This window comes from Pseudoliparis swirei, chromosome 2 (genome assembly GCF_029220125.1).
Source record: "Pseudoliparis swirei isolate HS2019 ecotype Mariana Trench chromosome 2, NWPU_hadal_v1, whole genome shotgun sequence".
NCBI lineage: Eukaryota > Metazoa > Chordata > Actinopteri > Perciformes > Liparidae > Pseudoliparis > Pseudoliparis swirei.
In genome coordinates this window covers 13635192-13651959 of record NC_079389.1, presented here as the reverse complement: position 1 = coordinate 13651959, position 16768 = coordinate 13635192, and the positions used below count along the sequence as shown (strand labels likewise).

At 40.8% G+C, this 16768-nt stretch overlaps 1 long non-coding RNA gene across 1 annotated transcript; it reads left to right on the top strand.

The window, feature by feature from the left end:
- The first annotated feature begins 1759 nt into the window (after positions 1–1759).
- On the top strand, positions 1760–10017 carry LOC130208780 (uncharacterized). The gene is made up of 2 exons (XR_008834485.1): positions 1760–3604; positions 5494–10017. It is a non-coding gene; the product is annotated as an uncharacterized LOC130208780 (long non-coding RNA).
- Positions 10018–16768: the final 6751 nt, after the last annotated feature.

Below are 16768 nucleotides of genomic sequence, written 5' to 3'. Positions count from 1 at the left end.
GTCCCAATCAAGGGATTTTCACCACACTGACGGTTATCTTGTCATCACCGCATTTGAACCAGTGACCGTGAAGGTGTCATTTCAATTTGTTTATAAAGAGCCCTGAAAAGATTTATCAACAGGAAAACATATTTAATTATCCCGCACTCACAGATTAAACTGGCAGAAAGTGAAGAAAGTTGATAAGGACCGTCTTTAGAAGGTGACCGTTGAAAAGTCATACGCTGGAATTGATATGTCTATTTTCAAACTGTAGTGGGTGCAAGTGTCAGTGTATGTGGTTAAAATTGGGTTCGAAGGAGTCTTTGAAGTGGAAGCAGGTGATTTCCATCAAAGTAAAGAAAACAACGAGAAACAAACTCAGACAGTTCAAGTTCATCACAGGTTTGAAAATTATTATCTTCCACAGCACAGACACATATTCCACAGCAAATAAAATGTTACTTCTCACAACAAAGACCTGGTCTGTTTTTGACTGAAGCCACTCCCTCAAATTATTAGGTTGACATCTCCCTAAATTATAATAGAAAGCAGATTTAACCGACTGGGCTCAGTGGACGCCAGGAAGATCCCCGCGGAAATGATCCATTACAGACTAAAGATCATCATCCCTCCATGCACGGAGAAGGAATGTGAAGTTTGTGGAGAATTAGTTTCTTCTTTAATTTGTTGGTATTTTATTTAGATTATTTGAAAAAGTTGAATTAATTTGTTGAGAAACTGCATTTTATTTATTGCTTTTTTCATGAGCTGCTTTGTAATCACTGTGACAGCACCGAGAGTGGGTCACGTTAGTGTTTTACCTAATTTAATTCTTCTTTTATGGGGAGATTAGTTATCATCGTTTAAATAGTGCATGTACCTGCCTGTGTATTCGTGATTAGTCTTACTAGGTCTGTATATACCAGCCATTTCCCTCGCAGCCATTTTCAGCCGAGTTCCAGCCGCCATACTGGGTACACGGCTCCGTGGATGAGTTCACATGTATAACTGATGATATTCAGCATTTGTAACCGGTAAACAGAGTCATTCCCACTTGGTAATGATGTCCTCACACGCTCACATGTAAGTGATTAGTAACACTGTTTTGGAGACTGAATAATCTCAACTCTGTGACCCAAGAGCAAAAAAAAGCCAAGTATTATTCTCTGTACTGCTAGACAGTGTATGGAATACATCACATGCACAGGTCAAAAACTGAGCTAACGGATTCAGTTGCCATAGGTGATGACTCACAGGAGCATCTGGCCTTTTTGAAAGAGCACAGTTTGTTTCAGCCAACCATAGCCGGTTAACATATTTCCCATAATTGTTTTCATTAGTGGGTGAATGCCAGTCGCCCTAGTACTCGTCCCTGAGGGAATCAGAACGGGCAAAGCACACAGCCTGTTTGAAGGTGGGGGCCTCTGGAGAAACCAAGTCATATTCATAAGCCATACATACATCTTAAGCCTAACACTGCATGCACAAACACGCACCTATACTCTTCCACATGATAACTCACTAGTGCCACTAATCTGTATTATGCTGTCAAATTAGAACAGCCACAAGCGGAAATGATTCCCATTCATTTAATGCCATGTATTATTAACCGCCTCCACTCGGCAGCAGGGATCGGGGTTAGGCTCGGCTTTGTTGCAAAACTATTTCAACTTTTCATAGACTTTCCACGAAGGCAAGGAGCGGTTCAGGTGGTTGCAAGATACCGAGCCAGTTTAAACCCAGTAACAATCGAGCTTTCCCCGGCTGTGGGCGTAGGGAGAGATGGCAGCAAGCGGTACGTCTGACAATGTCACAGCAGGGGGACTGACACTGTGGGCTTTTTAATGTTCATCTGAAAGAGTAAAAAAAATGTTTGCGATCCCACAAGCGCCTGTCAAACATGCTTTACTGAAAATGTATTCATAGAGCTGGCTCTGATGTAAGCCTAAACAAAGCTCTGAATGTTGCTTCCTACAGCAGCCTGTTGGTCTCCCTCGACATGATAGCTATAGCAGATATTTATTTCTTCCATCTGGATTTGTATTTCTTTTCTACATATTTGACCCCAACAGCAGCATCATATTTTAAAGATAACATGGGTCAGAGAGAAGAAGAGATAAATCTAGGGTTGTATGGATTTTTCAGTATGCCAGAGTTGATCGTGAATGGAAAAAGATCAATCTAAAAGTGCATAATGGTCACATTGCTCACCTGTCATTGAAGCAATAACCAATCCAACACCACCAAGAAGAAGAAAAACAACCTTTACTAAAGTCCTCCATCCTTAGTTATTCTATTCCATTCTAGCATTGTCCATGTGCAGCTTATAGTGATAACACAGGAATTACCATCCACATTTACAGGCTAGTTTTTAATATAGTGATTACACCATCTAGCTAGTTAGTCTAAACTGTGTTCTTTTGAGTATGCTAACAATGGTTAATTTGTTTTAAAAGCAGAACTCTGTAAACACACACATATGTGAACATCCCCACAAGTTGTGATCCATGTAGAATACACTTCTTAGAGCTAGTAAGCCATCAATACAACACAGCAGGTCATTTCTTGTTTTACCTTAATCTCTGTTTGGATACTTACTCAAGAAAACATAGTTTACTTCGACAAGCAGCAAAGGTTAGAATCATGCAATATTATTATGTATTTAAAAACAAATTTTTACTGGAAACCATGATCTCTGTTGGGCAGAGGCGAACAATCAGCTTAGGGTTACAAGGACACCGTTTTTTACGCTTACTTCAAAATGCAAATAACGACACTGTCATTGACACTGAGCTAATTTAAAGGGGTGACCATCGTGATGGACCAGTAATGAAAATCGATGAAGGCAGCACGCTGTGGTGCAAATAAAGGCATACATTTACGTGGGTGGCAGGCGTGCACGCACGTTGTGTCCTCATCGGGATGCAGACAAAGGTCGCAGGAAATGCTGTCTCCCTCACCCTCTGTCTTACTCTGCTTTCACGCTGCCGCTCATATCATCCATCTATCTGTTATCCAGAGCAGCAGTTGCATATAGCTGCATCATCCCCTCCCCCCCGTCTGTCATACTAAAATGACCTTCACTAGCAAAACACATGGCGGAGGATGGAAAAGACAGAAGAGTGGCACGGAGAGAAAAAGGAGAAGAAGAGGAGGGAGGAGATGTGGTCAATTAAGATCGCGGTCGAAAATAGGCAAAGATGATGGAGGTCTATGGGGAGGAGGAGATGCAGTGTAAATGGCAGAAGGATGGACAAGAAACAATAATGTTTCCATGAAGAATGGAACAAAAGGTAAGTGGAATGATAGCACACTCACACAAATAAATCCTTGTTCTGCACATCTGCTTTCTGCCTTTGCATTATCCCCCATAAAGCATTTTCAGGTAACACCTCTGTCCACATCCAGTGGAAATTAACCAGTGATACAGAAGATACAGTATATTCTACGAACAAAGATAGTCAAGTCTCTCTTGGAAGAGCACTGTCTCATGTGGATGTAATGACAGGGGGATGATTCACTGTGTCCATGTGTGTTTGACCTTCTCTTTAACCTTGTTTATCCCTGTTTCACTGCACTGATGATGAACACACGAAGGGGAGGGAGACTGATGGAGAAAAAAGTAAGAAGAGTGATCCCACAGTGCTGCAGGCTTTACCGCCGAAACTCTGACTTTTCTTTCTCTCTTCATCTCTCTGACTCATCCCAAAGGCATGTAATACTAAAGCTGTTAAAGAGAGATTATTTAAAAACTATCTTTTACGTTCAGAGGGAAACTGTGACCGTCAACTCCGGCAAAAGACACTAAGAGAATCTCTTCCTTTTGTCTTTCTCCATGTTGCTCTTCCGCTCCGTGTATAATCGTCATTAGCATTTTAAAAATCATATCTTTATGAGTCCTGCATCGCAGGCACTCTGGTGAGCTTTTAATTACTTGGTTATGAAACCGGGGCAAATCTGCCTCCCCATGCAAGACCCAGTTCAGGGTTACCGGAAGATATTTTGCATTCCTCCAAACTCACAGAACACTCACAGACGTGCAGAGGACTGAATGTAGTCGGATATAATCAAGGACACCAAAGATTCGATAAAAATTTACTGAACTCGGTGGAAAAATTTAGTCATTGCAGCTGGAGACAGGATTTAACACAAAGTAAAAAGATTGATAGAATAAAAAATATGGAGGTGATGACAATATGTCAAGAAGCAACAGAGAGGAATCAAGATGAGTATGTAGAATAACTAGTTGAGGCTGAAATAAACAAGTGTGTTGTATATCATATATTATATATTCATGATGAGGAGTTTTTATATAGTTTGCTTTCAAATTTAAAAGATAAAAAATCCCCAAAAACATGCACTTGAATTTACCTTTCTTTCAAAATTATTAGAATTTCTGGTCGGCTTTGCATAACTGCATGAAATAACTTTCACACGTAACACATACAATTTCCTGTGGTCATATTAACCAGCACCATTCTTCACAGTTCGGTCTTTTCTTCAAGGCATCCTACATGTTCTTTTTCAGGCCAACCTACATTCAAGGATGAAATGCTAGAATTTGGCGGTCAAGGGTCAAAGGCCACTGTGACCTCTAAAAACAAGTTTTTTACTCAACAAGTCATACTCTCATTATGACAAAACTCCTAACCCATGCATTCCCTATGAGGTTTCAAGTTAAATGCAGTTTAACTTACTTTAAAACTGTTTGGAAATTTATAGATGAAAAAAACTCAAACTAAACTACTCTACTGTTAGAATTAGGCAACACAAGTACTTGGTTCACAGGAAACAGACCGTGTTCTCTCTCGCCCCCGACAAACTTAGTTGTGAAACATCAAAAGCAAAAGTAAGCCACCACAAAATACATTTCCTTTGATAACAATGTAATTCCGTTGTACAGGAACGTAATCTTTGGGAAACAGGCCCGAAAATTATTTAACATCCAAAAGGTCAAAGGTCAACTCCTCTGTGACACTTCTCTGGCTGAACATGTTTTACATATATATATCGATCTGTTGTGCTGCAGAGTGGATCAAGTGTGTTTTTTATTCTCCCAATTAATTAGACTAACAAATATCAAATCTGAAGAGACTCCCCAGCTTTACAGGATAGATGTTATATTGCATACCCAAACCAAACACACACACACACACACACACACACAAAGAAACACACACAGACACAGCATCATGGTGCCATGAGGTTTAAACTGCTCTACAAACACTTGCATTAATGATCTGATTAACTGCCGACATTCAGGTGATTAAATTCCCGGTATGCAGCCACTTGAAAACACACCACTTAACACTTCTCAATCACAGCTAAACCAACATTGTGGAGAGCAGGTCATACACACATCCATACTCGTTGACAATGTGTGATTGAATACAAAAGGGTGAAGGTGAAAAAAGTTAATTTTTATTAAAAAAGTGACATTTATTTTTCTCCCACGTCTGTCTCTTCTGAAAACATTTTCATCCCTGACATTTGATAACGTCCAAAAAAAAGAACATGGAGGGAGGCAGTGCGGTTCATCACTTCAGCATCAAGAAAACCCAGAGAGGGGATCTGTTGCTGCTGTTAACCGTGAGAGGAGGAGAGGAAACAATAAGACAGATAGCAGACTGCATCCGCGGAGTGAAAGGGAACAGATTTCTTCATAATAATTATAATAATGCATAATGTCCTTTGTGCATAATTTCCTTTGTGAAAAGGACATGTCCTTTTCGAACACGCTTCAGTTTTTCAGGAATTATAATGAATCAGGTCAGAGGAATGTGAGACACAATTTGACACACTTTAGGGGCAAACAAACCTGTATTTTGAACACTGCTTCTTTGCATTTCTTCCGTGTCTTTTTATTTGTCTGCCGGTGTATTCCTCCTACTCAATCACGGTTTGAGGATGTGAGGTGACTTTACATTTCCAGTGCAGTTTATGTGTTGATTGATTGCAGCTATAGTGAAAAACATGTTGACTAAGTGTTTGATAATTACAACTTGCATTAATACCATGTTTGTGGTAAGACGATGGGATTGAAATGTCAAAGCAAAGCTACATTTTCATATGCAGAGGTTAGTATTTGAAGAACGTTAATTACAGTGGAAAAGATCCATTCACTCTGACAGAATTTGTTTTGGCTTTTGAAGCTTGTAAATGTGTCTCTTGTGAGAGGGATAACCAAAGGGTCAAAAAGAGCAGAAAGACAGAAAAGAGGCTTTAATCTAGTGCAGGATGTATAAAGGTGAACCAACATCACAACAATCTCCCATGGGTCAAGCATGTCCCAATAAGCCAGTGATTCACTCCAAGCCTTTGTTCCTGTGCTCATCAGCTGCTTCAGTACATCATCAGAGAGATTAAATAAACTGTGACAAATGTGTCATTAAATTAGTGAAAGCCACCGAAACAGAACATTTCAGAAGCTGCTGTTGAGGACATGGTGCAGTTGGAAATGCAATTTTAAGACTGTTATCCAGCGCGTGACGAAATAGTCCATAAGGGCACGATCACACCAGACGCGCCTCTCAAAAACGCATCGCCCGCAAAACCATTGATTCCCGATGGTACGGCGCGACTTTTAGACGCGCCTTTTAAATGCCACGCGGCGCGTTTTTTTGCCGTTTTTCAGGCGCGGTTAAAAGTTAAAACATTCTCAACTTTAAGCGCGAGGCGCGCCGCTCATCAATGTCACACTCAGCCAATGCAGCTAATCTAATCAAGCAGGAGGCGGGCTTTCCTTCCTGTTTTCCCGACGAGAACCTCATATTAGCGGTATTTAATTACGAAGGGCTTTATAATTCAAATTTAAACACTACTCAAACTGACTCCTGCTCGGTCGGAAGTGCAACTGAAAGCGCTCGCCATCAAGACACAATTTGCGGAATATATGGTGGTATTCGCCGTACCCTTTCCTTTCTATTTTTAAAATATCTTGAACCCAAAATCAATGATTGGTTGCGCACGCAGGTCCGTTCCACAGGCGCACTGTTTTGCCCCACACGTTTTTGACAAGGCGTTTTTGGCGCGGCTGCGTTTTTTAGAGCCGCGTCTGGTGTGATTGTGCCCTTAGTGTGTAAACCGCATGCGAACACAAGATCATTACAACATCATTACAACATCATTGTCTACTAAAGAGAAACAGAAAGCACTCCAAACAGATTGGTTAATTCCCATCACCTGCCCTCAGCCACTCCTCTGTCTCCTTGATTGGTTAATTCCCATCACCTGCCCTCAGCCACTCCTCTGTCTCCTTGATTGGTTAATTCCCATCACCTGCCCTCAGCCACTCCTCTGTCTCCTTGATTGGTTAATTCCCTACACCTGCCCTCAGCCACTCCCGTCTCCCTGATTGTATCTTGCCGTACACCTGTTTTTCCCCCTATGTATTGTGCCAGTCTCCTGTCGGTTTGTTGGCTTTTATCTCAGGCTCGTAGTGTCGCTGTTTCGATGTCTTACTCTCAGTCTTTGTTCCTATGGTGATGCCTAGTGTTTTTTGTTGTCGCTTTTAAGCCAGAGTTTTTATGTTTTACCTTTTTCCAAAGTAAAGTGTTTTTTGTTTCACTCTGCACCTGGAGTCCAGCCTCTCTCTCTGCACCTGAGCATCACCCGTGACATGGTGAATGTTTTCACACCCATAAAGCTCACTAACTAACACATAGTATTTGCCCCTTCCTGTTATCTAAGCTGATATATGGTCTTATTTGTGACTAAGGCACACAAGCATAAGTCACAGTGGTACTAGCCCAGTGGACATTTTCCATCACACCTTTTAATTATTAAATCCTTCAACAGATTTATACAGAACACATTCCTCTTTCAGAAGACCACAATTATGTTTCTTGGTACAAAATTACAAGGTAACCCGATGGAGCAGCATACCCTCCTCTTCCTCCTCCTCCTCATGTACACTTACATCAGCAGTTACAAAGTTTGCCTTGAGGTTTTATCTCAAATGATAAAAAAGAAGCAATCACCTTTGAACTTATATCTTAAATCTGCAGTATATCTCTGGGGAATCGCTAATTGAAAACACAGAATAGACAAGTGAATGCTTGAAGACATAATGTCTCTTTTATGTTTTTCTTCTTGTAATTTACTGTGACGTGTTTTTGATGTTTAGACGCCTTGAGATATTGAGTTCAATTAGAAATACATTTTCTGTACTTAAAGCTCCCTTGCAATATGTTTAGATGTTTGAAGGAGCAGCAGGATGGCAGCTACACATATATTGTTCTTTCTTTTCAGATGAACATAATGTACAGGAAAATTCATTAGATGACATGGTGTTTTATGAAAAGGAATACAAACTTGAACTTGTTATCAATCTGCATGATTGCACAAAGCTGCTGTCAGCGTCAGCTCTGTCGAGTAAAGCATCAATCCGTCTCTTTTTATGGTTTTTCATTTTTACTGTCGCTTTCATCATATTCCGAGCAAAATGTGACATCATTTTGGGATATTTGGGAATAATCTTCCTTTTTAATGTCTGTTTATGTTGTGTGTGGATGCTTTAATCTCTTTTGTATTAAGTATTCTTTTATCATATTAAAAGACGTGTTGTGCTTTGTTCAGGGAGGTGTTTTTCAATATCTATACTCTGTACTCCATAATCAATTGGAATTTGTGTTATTGGGCTTTTAAAATATTATTTACTTAATTGTCCTCCATAATGTGTTCTCATTGTAAATACAGACAATAAAACATCTCTTTTTTATCTCTGTACTCGGTCCGGAGGATAAAATCCATAGAGGATTCGTTGTCTTTCATGTTCCCTGTGTTATAGTAATGTACTGTATCTTCATAATGTGTGTTAATACATAGGCAATGATGCAACACAAAATAAGTCAAGGACATATTTGGACATCACAGCTGTGATTATCTGAGGGAAGCTGCTTTTTAACCATATCTCCGTCTCTGTTGGATATTAAGAGAAGGAAAACAAATGCTTTGGCGTATTACAACTGACATTCACACATGACTTTATGAGTGTAAAGTGGCCTGTTGAGTGGAGAAAGGAAGCACAATGAACTCATCATGGAAATACTGCTCTTTCGGTGTAAGAGTTGCACCAGCTGTCAGCCTTCATCATATGCTGCTTACATTATTGAATTCACTCAGTAGAATATTATTAGATGGCGTCACTCAGGCGTTATATTATTCTACTAAAAATATATTTTGGCAGCATCCTGCAGAGTTCTCAGCCATGAAGGGTAAACAAAGATAAAGCCTTAAGATTAGTTGAAAATAATCGAAGGGCCTTGAAATCCGTAAACCTCAGCGCTCTCCCTTCATCTGATTTAAAGGATCTTTGTCTGATTTCAACTTGACAAGATGTGTGAAAATGACGGATTAAAGAATGTCATCTTTTTGGTCTTAACGAGACCTTTTGGAGAAAATTAATCAAAATGTCTGTGACTGTGTGTAAACTGTTTTTGTGCAGTGCCTACCTGTCATCCTTATCTTCTGAGGAAACGTCATCTTTCAACACCCACAGTGTGTCTGTCACTGTCACTCACACTGTTTCAATCAGATCCATCTTTCTTGGAGGAAGGAGTTGGTGTATGTACCGTCATATATTTATGATGTGAGAATGAAGTCAAACGGAACAAGAAATGTACCTCCTTTAAAGTGGACAGAGACGAAGGGCCAGTGTTCATTTGGCACAACGAGACACAATTTTTGAAAGACGGACAAATTAAATAAATACTTATTTGCCTGCATCTGTGGAACCACACATTGTAGCTCATAACTAGTCATCTTGCCTGTAATAATTTGGGGCCAGTATAAGGTTGGAGGAATAGAAGAATTATTCCAGGCCCAGGCTTTTGGTTTTTACAATAAAGGAGGTATTAAATTGTTTTACACGTTTTACACCTTAAACTTATTCGTGTACATGTTGAATACGAATGGATTTTTAACTTCATACTCTCTGATCATGCAATCAGTTCTTTGTGGAAAAAAGTAATACATTTAATTTTCTGATGTTTAGCTTTCAAATTACTAGCTGTGTAATAAAAGGTGTGACATGAATACTTTGCTTAATGGTACCTTTTTACAATAGCTTCACGATCAACACAAAATTACACCTGCAACCATGGGAACACAACAAAGACAGCTGTAGCCCCACGTGAAAAAACTTAAATATATTTAACAAAAGATTTGATTAATATTTCACATACGATAACTAGGGTAAAATGTAATGATGGAAACAAATATTTTCATCAAAAGACTTAAACTGAATTAAATAAAGGTTCCAAAATCAACACAACAAAGCACAGAGTGTATTCATTGACATTGAGTGTAACATACTATTCAGTTGTGTGCCTATTTATAGTCGACTGTCTCTTGTCATGTTGACCAGGTCAAACATTTTTTCACACCAATTAGATTTTCAAAGCTTGAAGCCATTGTCGTACTCTCGTTGCTTCCTTCATTGAATCCTTTTTCCTGCCTCCTACTTAAATATAGGACAGGATGTCCACGCCTCAATGTCATCCCTCACCATTTCCAACACATTTGATGAAACACATTTTAGGAATGCGTGAGGGTCAGAGGTAACACATGAATCCATCCGAGAGGCTGAGGAGATGACACAGGACGAAGATGGAGCAATGACCTTGGAGACAGGACTGTCATCACATGTCTCTTGTGTCCAATTCCTATCACCGACACCGGATTTTTTCATAATCCTGATTTAAGTCAAAAGTTTGTTGTTGAGCAAAGCCGAGCAATTTGCACTGGATTTCTCCCCATAAAGGTTTAGTTCAGCTGCTGAAGGTGAGAAAACTCAATTCTGCACATGGTGAAACTCTCCCTTTTGATTCCAGCTGCCATCGCTCTCTTTTTCCCCACAAACACACACTTGTGGAAATTAACACACACACACACTGAAATCCGAAAAGCTTATTCCAGGGAAACCCATCTGATATCTGTTTCAGTCATTACCATAATAATTGGCACTCCACTGCACAGAGTAAGAGCCTGGCGGATTTGGATTGAATAATAACTAGAGAAGAGAAGGAGGGGGCACACTGCAAAAAATATCCATCATTACAAGACTTGTATTCAGTCTGACGGGCTTATTTCTCCTTAAAGCTAGAGAACGTTTATGTGCAGTGTGCTGCAGCATTTCCTCTTGATTTCAATACACTTTGTTGCATCCCAGGATTTGTCAACAACCCGTTTCATTATTTCAAAATGAGCATCGAATATACTTGGTATCTTGAATCAATCAAATGAGACAATTCATTTGTGAATGTAGGGAATAATAGGGTAACATTATGTTAACTTCAAAATAAAACATAGGCCATGGTCTTTTTCACTAAATGCTAAAAAAGAAAACATAACGCTGAACTCAACTGGCCATTGCAAATGATCGCACATATTTACTTTTTACCTAGTTACTTTTACCATTACTTTTGACTTTACATAGTTCAACTAAATAATAAGATATAATGTATAACATTAACCTCATGTCCAGTGAAAGTGGCAAACTCCTGCGATGAGAAATGAAGTGCCAAAAACTGGCCTCTTGAATCTGGCTGTAAATGGGAGCCACTTTACAGAAATAAACATTCTTACAGCCTGCTACAAAAGTGCTTCTGGTTTCTATTGGAGCCGCACAATTTGAGCTTCAAAACAGCTCTTCAGAAACCTCTGAGTGAGATCACACAGATGTTTGTCCATATTTTACAGTCTGTGGAATGTGGCTTTTCTCCTGTAAATCAAAAAGGTTTCCACAGGGGTAAGCATACATCCTTTTCTTGTGAGGAAAGCTTTGGAGTTTTTTTAAGCCCATGCTGGCATTATGTTGTTTAATCTTTGTGGTAATCCTCAACATCGATAAATGTATCCATTATAATGTCATTTCTTTCTTGTGACATCTCATCTTTTTTGGATTCTTGTCACTATAATTGCTCATTATATAATTACTCATCCTGAGCAGTTGACATCCCCTTCCTGATTCATGCAGTTGTGCATGATGTTTTAGTTGTGGTCAGTAAGAGCTGGACGTGCAACACCACAGTACTTTAAGGATGCCCCTCCACAAGAGAAATTAAATCGGACAAATACAAACAGATGGGGTGGCGGCTGGCTTCGCTCATAACAGCCTGTTTTCGACAGGTTCATGGTTGAGGAGGTGTATGAGTCATATCATTCGTTACCAAATCATTCATTGGGTGAAGAAATAAAAAGCCAACACCTCGAAACAGGTTTGTGACGGTCCAAAACGCTGCGGGAGTAATAACCCTCTCAACAAATACATCTGCACACAACAAATGTGCTTTGAGAAGAGATGTAAATGCTGACTAACAAAAAAATATATAAGAACAAAAATTGAACTGTACATAAGTGGAGTGAGCATAGTCTTCCTGATTGACCTTCTGCCAAATGTCATCTGGTTGAAGTTCGGGAAAGATTGTGGTTTTGGTGAAATATTGTTCACGCTAATATATCCCATTTCACCACAATCATGAAGCATCCACTTTCACTCCCAACTCGTCATGGAGGGCACTTTGAAGAAGGAAGATGACCATAAAGAGCAGAACAAAGTAAGTGCAGAGAGGAGGCTGAGATGGATGGATGTGTAAAACAAGCAGAGGCTTGTTTCCCGTGTGAAACTTAAACTCAATGTTGACGTGTTTTACCCAAACCTAGTTTACATAACTTACGTCACACTAACGTCACGTTAACCAGCTGTTGAATTCTACCGGACCACCTTGCATGTTGAAAAAGAGACCACACTCTCTCCCTAACACGACAGGAACACATGTGCTGTATAACATTATATTTAAGACACCGTGATATATGTTCAATATCAGGTGGCATCTCATTTCTTACAAAATGTCAATTTAGCTGAAGCTGAATATTTGTGAGCATCATTTTAGGAAACAGGGAAGGCCAGAAGGGCTGGAAAACAGCCAGCGCACCGTTGATTAATGCTTTCAAATGAGTCTGACATCTGTGTCTTTGTGGCTTTGAGTCTTCAGATTCACATAACAGCGCCTCTCCTCCTCGCCGCTCCTTCCATGTGCCTTCTCCACCTCTGTCTCTTTTCTCCTCCTCTACAGGAGGATATTTGCCTGATAATCTGAAGCAGTTTTATTCTGATCGCCATTAGAGGCCCACGTTCGCACAAGTCACACCTCACCTTCTTCCTCAATGCCTCAATTTGCCGTGACCTTCCCAGAGCTGTGTCGAGCCAATATGTCTCATTATTGCGCCATAGGGGCTCACTCACACACACATACACCCATGAACACTCACACATACATACTCACTGTGTAGACCCTCATGCAGATCATTAAAGAAAGCACCAGAATACTGACAGGCACACACAAACAAAACCTTATACACATACCTCTGCCACTTCCTCGTTCAAGTGCACACACACACACACACTCACACACGCACACACACACACACACACACACACAGTGACTGACAGAAGAGACACATAAATAGGTCGAAGAAGACAACACTAAGGCTGTACAGATGTATGCAAATACACACACACACATACAGGACAGGAAGCTAGCGGCAAAACCAAAGTAAAATACATTTTCTGAAATAGGTATGATTATTTTAGGAGGTGTTTGTGTTTGCCGTGAAACATCTTTAACGTCTTTACCATCTATTTTTGCAATAGTCCTGAGGTGGCATCACTCCCGAAGCTCTTTTCAGCTCCGGCTCACAGCTGCATGAGTGTTATCGTTCGAGCAGAATAACCAATTTCATACAAACAAGAGCACTCAAATCCCAGATTTTATTTGACCTTTGCTAAATTGCTTTCTAACCCTATTTTGCCATGCGTAACTATTATTCAACCAATTGAAACAGTTGTTTTGCACATACTAACAATATGAATGCTGAATAATACGCCAAAGAGAGATGTACTGTTATCCAAATGCATTTTTTAAATTCAGAATACTTTTAAATGTGATGTGCATAATTAAGAGAAGATACCTTCTCCTTTTCAGAGCTCTTGTGTTGTCTTTTATCAGAGCTGTATTTGACGTTTTAAGTCATTGCTAACGCAATCTGGGCATTTCCTGCTACTGCTGCAGGTTTGAAAAACTCGACACGGAGACCTGATCTTTTACAGCATCCCTGTCAAACAATCTAAAGATTAAACTAGTATCTATTATTACAGTTTATTCCTAACTGACATATTTTAGAAAGTTACACCCAACTGGGCCCTTCTCTCACCATTGTTTAGGGTGACATTAGTAGGCTTGAGGGTCTCCACTCATTCAGAGACATTTTAATTTACATGCCATCATTTTCTTTTTTCTCTCTGTGATGATCTTCTTCCTTTCTGTCTTTTTCAGACGTTACATGGATTCATGTATAAGGATTCGCATATTTGTTCCCTCGCTCAATAACTCAAGTTAATCCCTTAACCCATGGAGCCAATGCAAAAAATAGGCAATTGCTATTAAAAAAAAAAGCAGTCAAAACTGGTCTAGCAGCTAATACAGACGTGGTTGGTGTTGTTGTGGTCAGAAGAGCAGTTTTAAAGATGGATTTAAAGAATACAGCAATGGAGTTGGTTTGATTAAGAGCTTCAGGTGACACCTTCAGACAAACAACTCCTCTTACTGTGCCGTGCTGCATACAAGCAGTCCCACGGCGTGTGCACCACGAGATCTCATCTGGGTTTCCCATTGTGTCCCAGCCATTATTCTGCTCTCTGCTAGATATACTCAGATATTCGGCTTAAAAAGCTATAAAATATTTAGGTTCCATTCTAGTCCAACTTCTAACATCAAAAGACTGTAGTTCATCTGTTTATCATGTCATAGTCGAGAACACATTGTGTATGGACAGCTCGGGTGTCTTGGACACAGGGAAGATATAAAAGCGCCGAGACAGCTAATCGAATGTTATCCATATCAAAGACGTACAGAGCAGAAGAGGAGACATGGCAGAATGTAGAAAAAAAGCATACATGCTTTGATGTGAGCGTATTGGGAACTAAAGCGCTGAGGGTTAGTGTGTGTGTGTTTAGGTGTGTGTGTGTGTGTGTGTGTGTGTGTGTATGTGCGTGCGTCAGGGGGAGATCCTGCGTTCACATGATAACAAATGTCTCTCGAGCAGACTGTTCACGCAATGTCAGTCAATTGTCTCCCGTGCACTTCTCTCTCTCACACACACACACACACACACTGTAATGGACAGTCTCAAGTTTCAAGTTTCAAGTTTCAAGTTTTTATTGTCACATCCCCTTTTATACAAGTATAATCGGTTCGTGAAATTCTTATGTGCAAAACACCCGACAGCAGTAGCAGACTAAAAAAAGAATAAGAATGAGAATAAACTATACAATATCCACACACAAAAAAGAAGAAAGTATTAACAATATATATATAAAACAATGTAATAGAATATACATCATGACAATATATATATATAAAACAATGTAATAAAATATACACTTTTTTGAGGCTATATATATATATATACAATATATATATACAATATATATATATATAAACAATGTAATAAAATATACACCATGGCCATAGATATTCACAGAATATGTTCTGGTGTATAGTGTTAATGAGGGTCTCAGTCCTTGTTCAGCAGCCTGATGGCCTGACTGAAGAAGCTGTCCCTCAGTCTGTTTGTGCGGCACTTGATACTGCGGTATCGCCTGCCTGACGGTAGAAGGGTGAACAGTGTGTGGCCGGGGTGGTTATTGTCTTTCATCATCCGTTTGGCCCTGGCCACGCACCGCTTGGTGTATATGTCCAGGATGGAGGGAAGCTCACCTCCAACGATGTACTGTGCCGACCGCACCACCCTCTGTAGTGCCCTACGCTCCAGGGCGGTGCAGTTCGCGTACCAGACGGTGATGCAACCTGCCAGAACACTCTCGATGGTACTGGAGTAGAATGTTCTGAGGATGCGGGGCCATGTTGAATTTCCTCAGTCGCCTAAGGAAATACAGGCGTTGTTGGGCCCTTTTCACCACGTGAGTGGTGTGCGTGGTCCATGTGAGGTCCTCGGAGATGTGCACGCCGAGGAACTTGAAGCTGCTGACCCTCTACTGCAACTCCGTCTATGGAGATGGGGTGTGCTCTCCTCTCCGCTTCCTGTAGTCCACGATCAGCTCCTTGGTCTTCTTGACGTTGAGGACGAGGCTGTTCTCCTGGCACCACTGTACCAGTGATCCAACCTCCTCCCTGTAGGCTGTCTCGCAGCCGGTGATCAGCCCCAACACTGTTGTGTCGTCAGCAAACTTGATGATGACGTTGGAGCTGTGCATGGCCGTGCAGTCGTGGGTGTACAGGAGTAGAGGAGGGCTCAACACGCATCCCTGAGGGGCTCCCGTGTTGAGGGTCAGCGGCTCTGAGGTGGTACTGCCCATCCTCACCACCTGGCGGCCCGACAGGAAGTCCAGTATCCAGCTGCACATGGTAGAGTGCAGGCCTAGACCTCTGAGCTTGGTGTCGAGCTTGGCGGGAACAATAGTGTTGAACGCTGAGCTGTAGTCCACAACCAGCATTCGCACACAACAGTTCCTCCTCCAGGTGGGAAAGGGCGGTGTGAAGTGCCATGGCAATGTCGGTGGATCTGTTTTGACGATATGCAAATTGCCATGGGTCCAGCGTGGCAGGCAATATGGAACAAATGAAGTCCTTGACCAACCTCTCGAAGCATTTACTGACAATCGAGGTGAGGGCTACGGGTCTCCAGTCATTCAGGCAGGTTACCTTGGGGTGTTTGGGGACAGGCACAATGGTGGACATCTTGAAGCTCTCAGGAACAACAGCCT